The sequence below is a fragment of the Microcaecilia unicolor genome, chromosome 2 (genome assembly GCF_901765095.1).
Source record: "Microcaecilia unicolor chromosome 2, aMicUni1.1, whole genome shotgun sequence".
Classification (NCBI taxonomy): Eukaryota; Metazoa; Chordata; class Amphibia; order Gymnophiona; family Siphonopidae; genus Microcaecilia; species Microcaecilia unicolor.
In genome coordinates, this window is record NC_044032.1 from 1,515,932 (window position 1) to 1,530,075 (window position 14,144).

Genomic DNA, 14,144 nt, shown 5'->3' on the forward strand with positions numbered 1-14,144 from the left:
TTTGAGTTTCCACATTGAGAGAAACATTTTCTTTATGGTGGTTTTCGCTTGGGTCTCTAGTGAGAGGTTTTGGTCGATTGTTACTCCGAGAATTTTCAGGTTGTCTGAGATAGGGAGGGTATGTTCTGGGGTGTTGATATTTTTGGGTTTGTACGTATTATATTGGGATGTGATGATAAGGCAGTGTGTTTTTCTGTATTAAGTTTTAGTTGGAATGCGTTTGCCCATGAGTTCATTATGCTTAAGCTGTGCTTGATTTTGTTGGTGACTTCTTCCAGATCATGTTTGTAGGGGATGTATAATGTAACGTCATCAGCGTAATTAAATGGGTTAAGGCCTTGGGTGGATAAGGCCTTGGCTAGTGGGACCATCATGAGGTTGAAAAGGATCGGTGATAGTGGTGATCCTTGCGGTACTCCGCAGTCTGGTGACCAGGGTGGCGATATGTTTGTGTTTGATTTCACTTGATATGTTCTGGTGGTTAGAAATCCCTTGATCCAATTAAGATTGTTTCCACTGATTCTGAAGTAATCTAGGAGTCTTAGCAGTATGTTATGGTTAACCATATTGAACGCACTGGACATGTCAAATTGGAGGAGGAGAATTCTTTTGCCTATTGCTATCTCCCACTTGAATTTAGTTAGGAGAGTGAGTAGTACAGTTTCGGTGCTGTATTGAGGTTGGAATCCTGAATGTGAGTCATGTAGTATAGTAAATTTATTTAGTGGAGGAGTGGCCTAGTGGTTAGGGTGGTGGACTTTGATCCTGAGGCAGTGAGTTCAATTCCCACTTCAGGCACAGGCAGCTCCTTGTGACTCTGGGCAAGTCACTTAACCCTCCATTGCTGCATTGAGCCTGCCATGAGTGGGAAAGCATGGGGTACAAATGTTACAAAAAAAAAAAAAAATTATATGTAGTCATTGAGTTGTATGGTTACCAATCCTTCCAGAAGTTTGACTACTAATGGGATAGATGCTACTGGGCAGTAGTTGGTGATATTGTTTGTTTTTCTTGGTGTCTTTTGGTATTGGGGTGAGCAGGATGTTACCTTTTTCCTTAGGGAAAATACCCTGCTGAAGCATGAAGTTTAAGTGGGATGTGAGATCTGTTATGAAGCATTGGGGGGTAGATTGTATTAGGTAGCTGGGGCATATGTCCAATTGACAGTGGCTGCTGGAGTATCTTTTAATCGCCTGGGTAACTGTGTCGACGGTGAGGAGAGCGAAGTTTGACCATAATCGGTCCGCCGGGTATTCACCAGAGGTTGGGTCTAGCCCATTAATGAAGTTTTCTATGTTCGTGTTATCCAAAGGTATTTTTTTGCGTAGGTTTATAATTTTGTCGTTCAAATATTTAGCCAGGGTTTCTGCAGATGGGATGTCAGTATTGTTTGTGATGACCGGCGTTGTGTCTCGTATTATTGTAGTCCGGCCCAATTTTAGTTTTGTAGTATGACCTTTTGGTCTGTCTTATTGCATATTTGTATGTCCTTTGTATTTGTTTCCATGCGTTGAGTGTGTGTTCTTCTTTTATTTTTTTCCATGCGCATTCCAGTTTCCTTGATTGAGTTTTTAATTTTTTCAATTCTTCGTTGAACCACGGTGTCGAGTTGTGTCTGCGAGAGGTTCTTGTTTGTAAGGGTGCTATTGCATCTAGTATTTGTCTGCATCTTTTGTCCCATTCTGAGAGTTAATTTAGTTAAATTTAGTTAATGTTTGTCCAACTAGTGCACATCCCTATAATTTACTAGTAGAAATACCCAGTGTTCCTTAGGGAAATTACAGTAAAAGATATGATGAATGAACTACGTCCATTGCATTAACATAGATATTTTATTGGAAATAAATTACTGTTACACATTACTTAAGATTAACGTAGCTAGTACTGTGCTTATACAAGACACTTGAATTTTAATTATTGTTGGATAATAAACATTCTGTTTTCGTTTTTCTACCTTGAGAAAGAACAAATATAAAACTGATCAAGACTGACAATACAGTCCTGAAATATACCTGCCTGTTCTTGTGATTTATTAATAGACATGGCAAATTCTAAACAGATGAGGGATTATAATTTTAGAATAGCATCTCTGTATGTATCATTGACATTCTCGGAATTAGTACATCTCCCCCTTTTGCACAGTCTGTCAACATCACTGCATGAGTTATATTTAACCTGGAAATGGAGCCTTTTATTTAGAAGACTGGAAGCTTGATTTCACAATTACATGCATTCCCTACTATTACAACTATTATATTTTTCCCCACAGGAATTATCATATTTTCAGTCTATTGTTGAAAACTTTTGTTGTGTCATAGCCCTATTATTACCCAATATAATTTTGAAATATGGAATATAATACCCATTTGTGTGTTATTAAAAACAGTAAAAGAAGGTTGGTGAACAACAGTGGAACTATACCAACAGAGATTTTTAAGAGAGGTTTGTGGGGTGCAGTTTGTATTGGACATTTATCTGGAGGCATGAATGGTGTAGGTGGGATGTGTGGGGGTAGTTTTAATTTGTTCACAGGAGCATGTAGAAGTGTATGTGGATGTGTATATGGAAAGGTCTCATCATTGATATTGAAACTTGCTTAGCATGCGGCAGCGGCAAAGAAAGCAAATAAAATGTTATGTATATTAGGAAAGAAATGGAAAACAAAATTGAGGACATTATAATGCCTTTGTATTGCTCCATGGTGCGACCACACCTCAAATTTGTGTGCAGTTCTGGTCACTGAATCTCAAAAAAGATATGGTGGAATTAGAAAGCTATAGAGAAGGGCGACGAAAATAATAAAGCGGATGAGATGACTTCCCTATGAGGAAAGGCTAAAGCAGCTAGGGCTCTTCAGCTTGGAGAAGAGATGGCTGAGGGAGATACGATAGAGGTCTATAAAATAATGAGTGGAATAGAACGGGTAGATGTGAATCAATTGTTTACTCTTTCCAAAAATACTAGCACTGGGGGCACGCATTGAACCTACAAAATAAAACATTTAAAACGAATTGAAGAAATATTTCTTCACTAAGGGGTATGTTTACTAAGGTGCATTAGCGTTTTAACGCACCTGTAAATTTAAGGCACGTTAAATGCTAACGTGCCTATACATTTCTATGGGTGCATTAGCGTTTAACGTGTATACACCGTTTACGCACATTAAAAATACTAACGTGCCCATAGCACCACTTAGTAAACAAAGCCCTCAATGAGTAATTAAACTCTGGAATTAATTGCCAGAGAATGTAGCAAAAACAGTTAGCTTAGTGGGGTTTAAAAAGAAAAGTCCATAAGCCATTATTAAAATGGACTTGGGGAAAACCCACTGCTTATTTCTAGGATAGGCAGCATAAAATGTATTGTACTGTTTTGGGATATTGTCAGGTACTTCTAACCTGGATTGGCCACTGTTGGAGACAGGATGCTGGGCTTGATGGACCTTTAGTCTGTCCCAGTATGGCACTACTTATGTACTGAGTGGTGTCGGTTTCCCCCTGGAGTCTTGTGGGGGGGGGGGGGGTAGTGAGTGGTATGTCTGATGGAAGGGAAGCCCAACTCAGTGTGTGTGTTTAAAGAATAAGTTGGAGTAGAAAATGTTTCTAGTTGTGATTGACAGTAGAGGTAGAGTTTAAAGGTAATAAAAGTTCTTGTTTGTGTAAGCATATGGTCTTTGGTTCCCTTTACTCCCACCAGGACCATAGGAGGAGAGGGGGTATCCAAGAAAGGCCAGATAATCTAAGGCTGAATTGAGGGGGAGTTATTGTCAGCTAAATGCAGTAACTGGTTGAGAGGAGTGCTCTGGGTGGGCAAGGGGAGCCCAGCTCGAGAGTAGGAGCAAGGAAGAGCCTGTTCAAGGCCAGAGGGTGCAACCCAGTGAGGTGCAACTCTGGAAGAGAGTACAGACAGGAAGGGAGGAGTTTGCTGTTAACTACTATCGCTATCAGCACAGTCCAGAGGGATGGGTAATGGACTGGAGATGTTATATATTTTGTACATATCTCTGAGTTGCTATCAGGAGTTGTTTAAATAGTGGATAAGACAGTAACCAATAGTCTTGGATGGATAGAAACCGCTTAAACCGAATGCTGAATGTACATAAAGAGTTTGAAGTTTGGAGTTACTGCCGTTGCAGAGTTCAGTAAAGTTTTGCATAAAATCACAATCCCTTGGTGTGCTGAGTATTCTTTGAAAGAGAGAGTAAAGAGCTGCTCCTGGTCTGCTAAAGGATACTCAGGAATAAGCCCAACTTAACATTCTACGGACTATCCGGCCCAAACTCAAGTGAGAGAAGATTGGACTGTGAGTGGAAAATGAGTAAAGAGGAAGTGTATGTTTGTGGCCCAGGTCTTTTCTTTGAGAGAGAAAGGGAGGACTTAGCTGGTCGGCGAGACCTGGGTTACACGCACATACTGTATATATATATATTCTCAAGCATATGAGTGTATATGACTGTTCTGGTGGTGTAATATGCATTGGATTAGCAAGAGACAAGTTACCATCCACTTGGAATTCCTAAACATGTTTTATAATAAATGTTTCTCAGGACTGAACAGTTGATCAATAAAATTTCTCATTATTAAATAATGCACCCCTTTATTACTGCTGAGTTGTGATGTCATTTGTCTGTCTCCATCGGCTCAAACAGTTTATGAGATTGACTAATATCTGCAGTTTTCTTCACTTAACAAAAATACTTTTCTTAGCTAATATCACGGTCACTCCTGTCAAGTTTTTAATACATTTATTTTCAGTCATTAATTCACTTGTGGCAGCTAGCAGACATAATTTAGCAGATGGTGGTAAATTCTGTTCATGTGTTACATTTAGTATTTTGATAACCAATGCCAAAATTTAGACAATTCATCAAAGCACCATATGTAGTGCACAATGACCCCCTAAGATGTTTTGCATTTCAGATAAATTGGTGATGTTATTTTGTGGAGGGTTGAGGTAGAATTGTATGCTACATTTAAAATGTATATAATTAATATTGCTCTTATATTTGATTTATATTCCATTATAATAATGTTATGTTTTGTTATATGGTTTGATATTTTAATGCATTTTTATCTGTAATATTGAGCCTTTTGTAATAATCAAGACAAGGAGTTCTTCCTGGATTGGAGGATTATACATTTTACTGAAATAATTAGCCACAAGCAGAAAGAAATGAGATTATATAGGGCTAATTCACTAAGGGGCTTTTTTGCTAAAGTGTGATAAGATTTATACTTTCTGCATATTAACAGCAAAAATTAACATGCAATAAGTGTAAAGCCTGTGAGGTAAATTCAGAGGGTATGTCATGCATCTGTCCTGTATTTACTGCACAGGACAGACAGTTGATGCACTTACTGCATTAAGGCATCCTTTTACCAAGCTGTGGTAAAAGGGGGCCTGCAGTGGCATCGGCATGAGGGTTTGCTGTGTGCAAAGGCCCCATGGGAGAATACCCAACTGACCGCATCTGGCTGAACTTTGCCCCCCTTACTACTGACATAATAGCACGGGCACTCAGCAGGTTCGGCAATACCCACTGCAAACTAGATACCTGCCCCAACTATCTTCTGAAATCCGCCCATGACCACTTCATAGAAGATCTCACTTCCCACCTAAACTACATGCTCCAGCAAGGTTTCTTCCCGAAGGAACATGGCAATATTCTACTCACCCCGATACCAAAAGACACCTCGAAAAAAGCAAATGAAATCATCAACTACACACCGATAGCAACAATCCTGCTGTCAATCAAAATGATGGAAAGCATGGTGGCCAAACAACTTACAGACTACATAAACAAATTCTCAATACTACATGAATCACAGTCAGGCTTTCGCCATCTACATAGCACAGAAACAGTACTCCTCACTCTCCTAGCCAAATTTAAACAGCAAATAGCAATAGGTAATAACATCCTCCGCCTCCAATTCGACATGTCTAGTGCATTTGACATGGTAAACCATATCATATTAATGAGACTACTTGCCAAGATCAGGATCGGAGGAAACACTCAAATGGCTTGAAGGTTTCCTAACCACAAGAACTCATCAAGTAAATTCAAAATCAAGCATATCACCACCATGGAAAGCAGACTGTGGAGTACCACAAGGATCACCTCTATGGCCGATCCTCTTCAACCTAATGATGACCCCATTAGCTAAGACCTTATCCAACCATGGCCTTAACCCTTTCATCTATGTAGACAATGTTACTATATACATTCCTTACAGATCCACCCCGACAGAAATCACTAATGAAATCAAGGCCGGCTTACACATCGTGGACACATGGGCAAAGGCATTCCAACTAAAACTCAACAATGAAAAACACACTGTCTCATCCTCTCATCCCAGTACAGCACGGATAACCCCTTAACCATCAGCATCCCGGATCACACCCTCCCAGTCTCAGACAGCCTGAAAATCCTCAGTGTAACATTGGACCGCTACCTAACACTAGAGAGCCAAGTAAAATCCACAACAAATAGAATGTTCTTCACAATGTGGAAACTCAAACGAGTGAAACAATTCTTCCTGAGGGAAATATTTCGCAACCTGATACAATCAATGGTGCTAAGCCATGCTGGCTATTGCAATGGAATCTATGTGGGGTGCAAAGAACAAATCTTAAGGAAACTTCAGACCGCTCAAACACGGCGGCAAGACTCATCTTCGGAAAAACATGATTTGAAAGTGCAAAACCCCTTTGCGGAAAACTACATTGGCCCACAATCAAAGAACGCATCGTCTTCAAAATCTGCACTACAGTTCACAAGATCATTTATGGCGAAGCACCGGGATGCATGGCAAACTTGATCGACCTACCAACCAGAAACACATCTGCATCAGCACGACAACACCTAAACCTCAACTACCCAAGCTGCAAAGGACTAAAATATAAATCAACTTACGCATCCAATTTTTCCTACATCAGCACACAACTATGGAACGCACTACCAAAAACCGTGAAAACCATGCAGACCCCCTCCAATTCAGGAAAAAAACTAAAAACCCACCTGTTTCAAAAGGCTTACCCCCCACCCGACCCAACATAAATGCCTGAACTCCGCGACACTACAACACCACAGTTTGTATTGATTACCAAACAATCTCATCTGTTCTTGTTTTCCTCTATGTGGTCCCACCACATGATCCTTTATGTGGTTCCTTCCACATGAACCTTCCTACCACAACTTTTTTTTTTTTTTTTTTTTAATATTTATTAAATTTCAAAATAATACATTCACAATAATAAATGTACAGAAATCAGGTAATACATCCAAAGGATTAAAGAATCATCCATTATATTCCATGGATTTTCAAAAAATATATCTTTTATACTTAGTCCACTATAAACGATCAAGATACAAGGTAATAATCATAAGAAACAAAGAGTTTAAACACTCTTACAATACATAAGGAGGATAGAATCAAAAGTTTGCCTACGGATTCAACTCCCTAAAGATGCCTCCAAAGGTTGAATATCCCTGCTTTCTTTACTTACTAATAGGAGCTTCAATTTTTCTGGATCAAAAAAACATAATGAACATTACCAAAAGAAACAAGACATCTGCATGCAAATTTCAACTTAAATGATCCTCCCAAAGAGAGAGTTTGAGGCCTAAGCCCTAAAAATTCTCGCCTTTTTTTTTGTGTAGATTTGCTGACCTCAGGAAAAATCTGTATCTTTGAGCCAAAAAATTGAGCTTCCCTGGATTTGAAGTAAAGGCGAAATATATTATTTCGATCAGTCTCAAATGCAAAGGTTACCAGGAGAATAGTGCGTTCAGTTATAGTCTCTAATGATGTTTCAAGAATTTGAGTAAGATTTAAATCTGAAGCAATCTCCAGATTCGTTTTAATTCCAGTAATATAATAAACTTTAACTATCGGAGGAAAAAGTTCTTTTGGAATCTTTAAGATCTCTAGGAAATATTTCTGTAACATTTCTAATGGAGGTAATAGAGGGCTTTTAGGAAAGTTTAAGAATCGCAAGTTGTTTCTTCTAAGTTGATTATCCAAAAATTCCACTTTCCTTTGGTCCCTTTCTTTCTCCATAAGAACATTGTCAACTAGAGTTTGTAATTTTTTTATTGCAATAGAGTTTAACTCACTTTTCTCCTCTTGCTTCGCCGTTCTCGACTCCATTAAATGTTGAGAATGTTTAACTTCCTTCACTTCAGCAGTCAATTCAAGTGAAATCTTTTGCAGGGAAACATTCATTGTCTGGATGGCATCCCATAGGGTATTCAATGTAACCGTTGCTGGTCTAATTAGTTCGCCGGATCTCGCTGGTGGAGGCGTCTGAATGGTAGCGGATACTCTCTCCACTCTTTCTGCCTTGCGCTCAGACGTTGCCGCGTCTGGCGTCGAAAATCCCACAGGGCCGCTACCAACTTCAAAACTATCCAAATGAAGTTCTCCTGTAGGGTCCGTCTCTCCACCCGGTCTCGGCGGCGCAACTCTATTAGGCAGGCTCAGCGATATCGCCTCCGTGCCAAGTTCTCCAGTAAGCTGTTGTTTCGGAGAGCCATCCTGGGCTGAAACTTGAGATCCCAACGCTTGTAGCCCGAAGACTTCCAAGGTAGGCTGCTTTAGCGATGTGGTATCCCCAGTGCTAGAAACGGCTTTAGCACCGATCTTTCCTTTCCTCTTAACCATAATTAAGGAAAAGGAAAAACGCCAGGCAGACCTTCTCGTGTCTCAGAGCCTCAAAACGCAGCTCCTCCCTTGGACGCCATCTTGATCCATCCCCTTCTTACCACAACTTAACCATTATTTGTATTTGTTTTACTCCGGAGTCTATCAACACCTCTCCGGTACCATGTAAGCCACATTAAGCCTGCAAATAGGTGAGGAAATATGGGGTACAAATGTAACAAATAAAATTTGTGAATTTTCTGAGTTGAATAGAAATGTGGAATTCATCGTTTGTGCAAATTAATGGAGAATTGCTGAGTGGTTTGTTATCTTTCTTTGTTTGCTCCAATCTGAACCCTTTGACCCTCACATTTCTTGCCTTGCCTCCTCTGTGGCTCACCTCCTCAAGTCCTTGCCTACACTTGCTAGCTCCTCAGCTACACCCATCCCTTGCTCAGTATCTGGCCCCCCTTCCTTCACCAAACCCTCACTGTCCCCCAAACCCCCACTCTTCCCATTCTACATCCCTACCTGCTTGTCATCTGTCTCTCATTGTTGCTCTGTTTGTCCAGTACCAGTTTGTCTCCATGCTGTGTGCTCTGCTGTTAGTGTGTGAGCTGTGTGTTGTTGCTGGGAGAGTGAATGCTCTATGCTGCTGCTGCTGCTGTATGTGCGAGTACTGGTTGATGGTGCTGGGAGAGTGAGTGCTGTGTGCTGGTGCTGGGTCTCACTAAATGCAGTAGGTGGAGGAGTGCACAGTGGTATTACTGGACTTAGTCGGTTGCCTCTGAGGTGGGGGGACACCTACACGTCAATCATGGATGTGCTGAATGCTATGTGGCTGTCACTTTTTCTGGATGTGGAGAGTTTGGAGGGGAAGCCTAGGAGGAGGTACCCTTATCTGAGAGCATTTAGTACTAGGACCTGCTTCCTGGACCTCAGTGACCAGCAATTCCTTACTAGGTACTGCTTTGATAGGGTTGCCATACAACACTTCTGTGACCAGCTACAATCCCTCCTCTATGCCAGGATGCATAGGAATAAACCTGTGCCAGTCCACCTTTAGCTTACAGTCTCCCTCACCTTTCTTGTCACCAGCACTTTTCAGTCAGTGCTAGCAGTCAATGCAGACCTCACACCGCCTGCCATCTCCAACTGTCTTGCCCAGCTAATCAATGCCTTCCTCACCAACACCTCCCAGTATATTACTTTTCCCACTACCACCCAGGCTCTCCAGAACATCATGGCTCAGTTCTACATCACATACCATGTCCCCTCAGTCATAGACCTCATCAACTGAACACACTCAGACACCCCCCCCCCCAGGCACACGAGAACACCTATAGGATAGAAATATCACTCCATTAACGTGCAAGTTGTATGTCATGCACAATGGGGAGATTGTAAACATGTGTGCTTAGTACCCAGGGTCAACCCAGGATGCCTACATACTCTAGCACTCAGGAATCTACTGCAGGTTTGACTGAGGGGAGATCACTGGTGACTGACTTCTAGGTAAGCAGTACAGTGATTCCTAACCCCCATACCCACTTCTCTCTCCTAACGTCACCACACTCCATCCCTCAAGAAGCCCCCAGAACCCACACCCATGACACAAACTCTACAAGGTCCCCATACCAGAAAATACACCCTATGTCTATGATTCCTTTTCACCCCACATGACAGAGGCTACCTCCTACAAATCTGGCTCATGACTCCCATTGTCAACCCCCAAAATGAGGCGGAGGAGCAGTACAAAAAGAGCCATAAGAACACTCACACCCATCATCGAACGGATCTTTGGTGAGCTCAAAAATCGATTTAGATGTCTCCACCATTATGGAGGGGAACCCTTCTAAAGCCCAGAAAAAGTTGCCAAGAACTTCATGGCCTGCTGCATGCTGTACAACTTGGCACAGCAAAGAAGACAGCCCCTGCCAAAGGATACACATAGCAGAAACAGAAGCAGAGAAACCAAATGGATCATGACCCCCCCCACCCCCACTCTCTCCCACAGAGCTGACCAGGGACTACAACAACTGTGGGTCTGTGCCAGGCAAACATTCATACAGAGAAAATGTTTTAATGCTCACCATATCTTCTATATCCACAACACCACCCCTCCCCTCCCCTATATATACACACACACTCTCTCCCCCTATACCCCAACACTCCTCATACCCCGTACCCCAACACACATATGCATACTCACACATACATACACACTCTCCCCTCAGCACCCACACTACCCTATACATGAACAGGAGGCAGGTCTCTTTCAATTGAAAGGAACTTTGAGATGAGAGGGCATAAGATGAAATTAAAAGGGGATAGAAGTAATCAAAGGAAATACTTCTTTATGGAAAGAGTGGTAGATACATGGAATGACCTCTCAGTGGAGATGGTAGAGACAAGGATTGTTTCTGAATTCAAGAAAGCATGGGGCAAGCATGTGAGATCTCTTAAGGACAGAAAGGAATAATAGATGTTATGAATGGATAGACTAGATGGAAAATGATGTAAGGTAAATTCTTTTCAAGTGCCATATTATGACAAGTGGTATAATGTAAATATTTATTCAAACCAGTCATCTTTTCAGTAGATACTTTTTAAAAATTTACCATGGTGATATTACTCATATAAGCTAAGAACCTTCCTTAAACATAGTAAACATAGTAGATGACGGCAGAAAAAGACCTGCACGGTCCATCCAGTATGCCCAAGAAGATAAATTCATATGTGCTACTTTTTTTTTGTACTGTCCTCTTCAGTGCACAGACCGTATAAGTCTGGCCAGCCCTATCCTCGCCTCTCAACCACCAGCTCTGGCACAGACCCTATAAGTCTGCCCAGCACTATCACCGCCTCCCAACTACCAGTCCCGCCTCCCACCACCAGCTCTGGCACAGACTGTATAAGTCTGCCCAGCACTATCCCTGCCTCCCACCACCGGCTCTGGCACAGACCGTATAAGTCTGCCCAGCACTATCCCTGCCGCCCAACCACCAGCCCCGGCACAGACCGTATAAGTCTGCCCAGCACTAGTCCCCCTCCCAACCACCAGCCCTAGCACAGACCGTATAAGTCTGCCCAGCACTAGCCCCGCTCCCACCACCGGCTCTGGCACAGACCATATAAGTCTGCCCAGCACTAGTCCCGCCTCCCAACCACCAGCCCTAGCACAGACCGTATAAGTCTGCCCAGCACTAGCCCCGCCTCCCAACCACCAGCTATGCCACCCATTCTAGGCTAAGCTCCTGAGGATCCCTTCATTCTGCACAGGATTCCTTTATGTTTATCCCTGCATGTTTGAATTCCGTTACTGTTTTCATCTCCACCACCTCCCTTGGGAGGCATTCCAAGCATCCACCACCCTCTCCGTGAAAAAATACTTCCTGACATTCTTCTTGAGTCTGCCCCCCTTCAATCTCATTTCATGCCCTCTCGTTCTACCGCCTTCCCATCTCCGGAAAGGTTTGTTTGCGGATTAATACCTTTCAAATATTTGAACGTCTGTATCATATCACCCCTGTTTCTTCTTTCCTCCAGGGTATACATGTTCAGGTCTGCAAGTCTCTCCTCATATGTCTTGTAACACAATCGCAGGCACAAAAGGGGTTCGAAGTTTCCACAAAAAGTACAACAAAAAAGAAGAAAAAAGTGGAAAAACACAACTTCAAGAGATCAATCCGAGACAGGGGGTGAGATGCTCCAGGAAAACTTTATTAGGGACCCTACACGGTCCGTGTTTCGGCTTTTAAAAAAGCCTTCATCAGGGTCTTGCACTGAACGTCAGACCAGGGGTTCAACAATGCCCGACATGCGTTTCGCCCTAAAAGGCTGTGTCAAGGGCTCCCCCTTAGCCGTTCTTAGTACCAGCCTCGCAATGTTTTCTTTCTGGATTTCCTCCTAATAAAGTTTTCCTGGAGCATCTCACCCCCTGTCTCGGATTGATCTCTTGAAGTTGTGTTTTTCACTTTTTCTTCTTTTTTGTTGTAACACAAATCCCATACCATTCTTGTAGCTTTTCTTTGCACCGCTTCAATTCTTTTACATCCTTAGCAAGATACGGCCTCCAAAACTGAACAATACTCCAGGTGAGGCCTCACCAGCGACTTGTAAAGGAGCATCAACACCTCTTTTCTTCTGCTGGTCATACCTCTCTCTATACAGCCTAGTAACCTTCTAGCTACGGCCACCGCCTTGTCACACTGTTTCATCGCCTTCAGATCCTCAGATGCTATGACCCCAAGATCCCTCTTCCCATCCGTACCTAGCAGACTCTCACCGCCTAACCATATGCCTCTCTTGGATTTCTACTCCCTAAGTGCATCACTTTGCATTCTTCGCATTGAATTTTAATTGCCAAACCTTAGACCATTTTTCTAGCTTTTCAGATCCTTTTCATGTTTTTCCACTCCCTCCGGGGTGTCCACTGTGTTACAAATCTTAGTATAATCCGCAAATAGGCAAACTTTACCTTCTAACCCTTCGGCAATGTCACTCACAAATATATTGAACAGAATCGGCCCCAGCACCCATCCCTGAGGCACTCCACTACTCACCTTTCCCTCCTCTGAGCGAACTCCATTCACCACCACCCTCTGGCGCCTGTCCGTCAACCAGTTCCTAATCCAGTTCACCACTTTGGGTCCTATCTTCAGCCCATCCAGTTTATTTAAGAGCCTCCTGTGGGGAACCGTGTCAAAAGCCTTGCTGAAACCTATGTAGATTACGTCTATAGCACGTCCACGGTTCAATTCTCCGGTCACCCAATCAAAGAATTCAATGAGATTCGTTTGGCACGATTTCCCTTTGGTAAAACCATGTTGTCTCGGATCTTGCAACTCATTTTCTTCCAGGAAATTCACTATCCTTCCTTCAGCATCGCTTCCATTACTTTTCCAATAATCAAGTAAGGCTTACCGGCCTGTAGTTTCCAGCTTCTTCCCTATCACCACTTTTGTGAAGAGGGACCACCTCTGCCGTTCTCCAATCCCTCGGAACCTCTCCCATTTCTAAGGATTTATTAACAAATCTTTAAGAGGACCCGCCAGAATCTCTCTGAGCTCCCTCAATATCCTGGGGTGGATCCCATCCGGTCCCATGGCTTTGTCCACCTTTAGTTTTTCTAGCTGTTGATACACACTCTCTTCCGTGAATGGTGCTATATCCACTCCATTCTCAAATGAACTTTTGCCAGTCCATCGTGGTCCTTCTCCCGGATTTTCTTCAGTAAAAACAGAACAAAAGTTTCTATTTAGCAAATTTGCCTTTTCTTCATCATTTTCTACATAGCGGTTTGCAGTATCTTTTAGTCTCACAATTCCCTTTTTAGTCATTCTCCTTTCACTAATATACCTGAAGAAATTTTTGTCACCCCTCCTTACATTTCTAGCCATTTGTTCTCTGCTTGCGCTTTCGCCAGACGTACCTCTCCTTGGTTCTTTCAGTTTCCTCCGGTATTCCTCCTCGTGTTCCTCGTCTTGAGTTTTTTGTATT

General features: G+C 42.4%; 1 long non-coding RNA gene across 1 annotated transcript; it reads right to left on the reverse strand.

Annotated features, from left to right (window-relative positions):
- Positions 1 to 3,098: 3,098 nt before the first annotated feature.
- On the reverse strand, positions 3,099 to 10,151 carry LOC115461789. Its single transcript, XR_003940770.1, has 3 exons — positions 10,141 to 10,151; positions 7,571 to 7,572; positions 3,099 to 3,207 (listed from the first exon to the last, which is right to left on the reverse strand). It is a non-coding gene; the product is annotated as an uncharacterized LOC115461789 (long non-coding RNA).
- Positions 10,152 to 14,144: the final 3,993 nt, after the last annotated feature.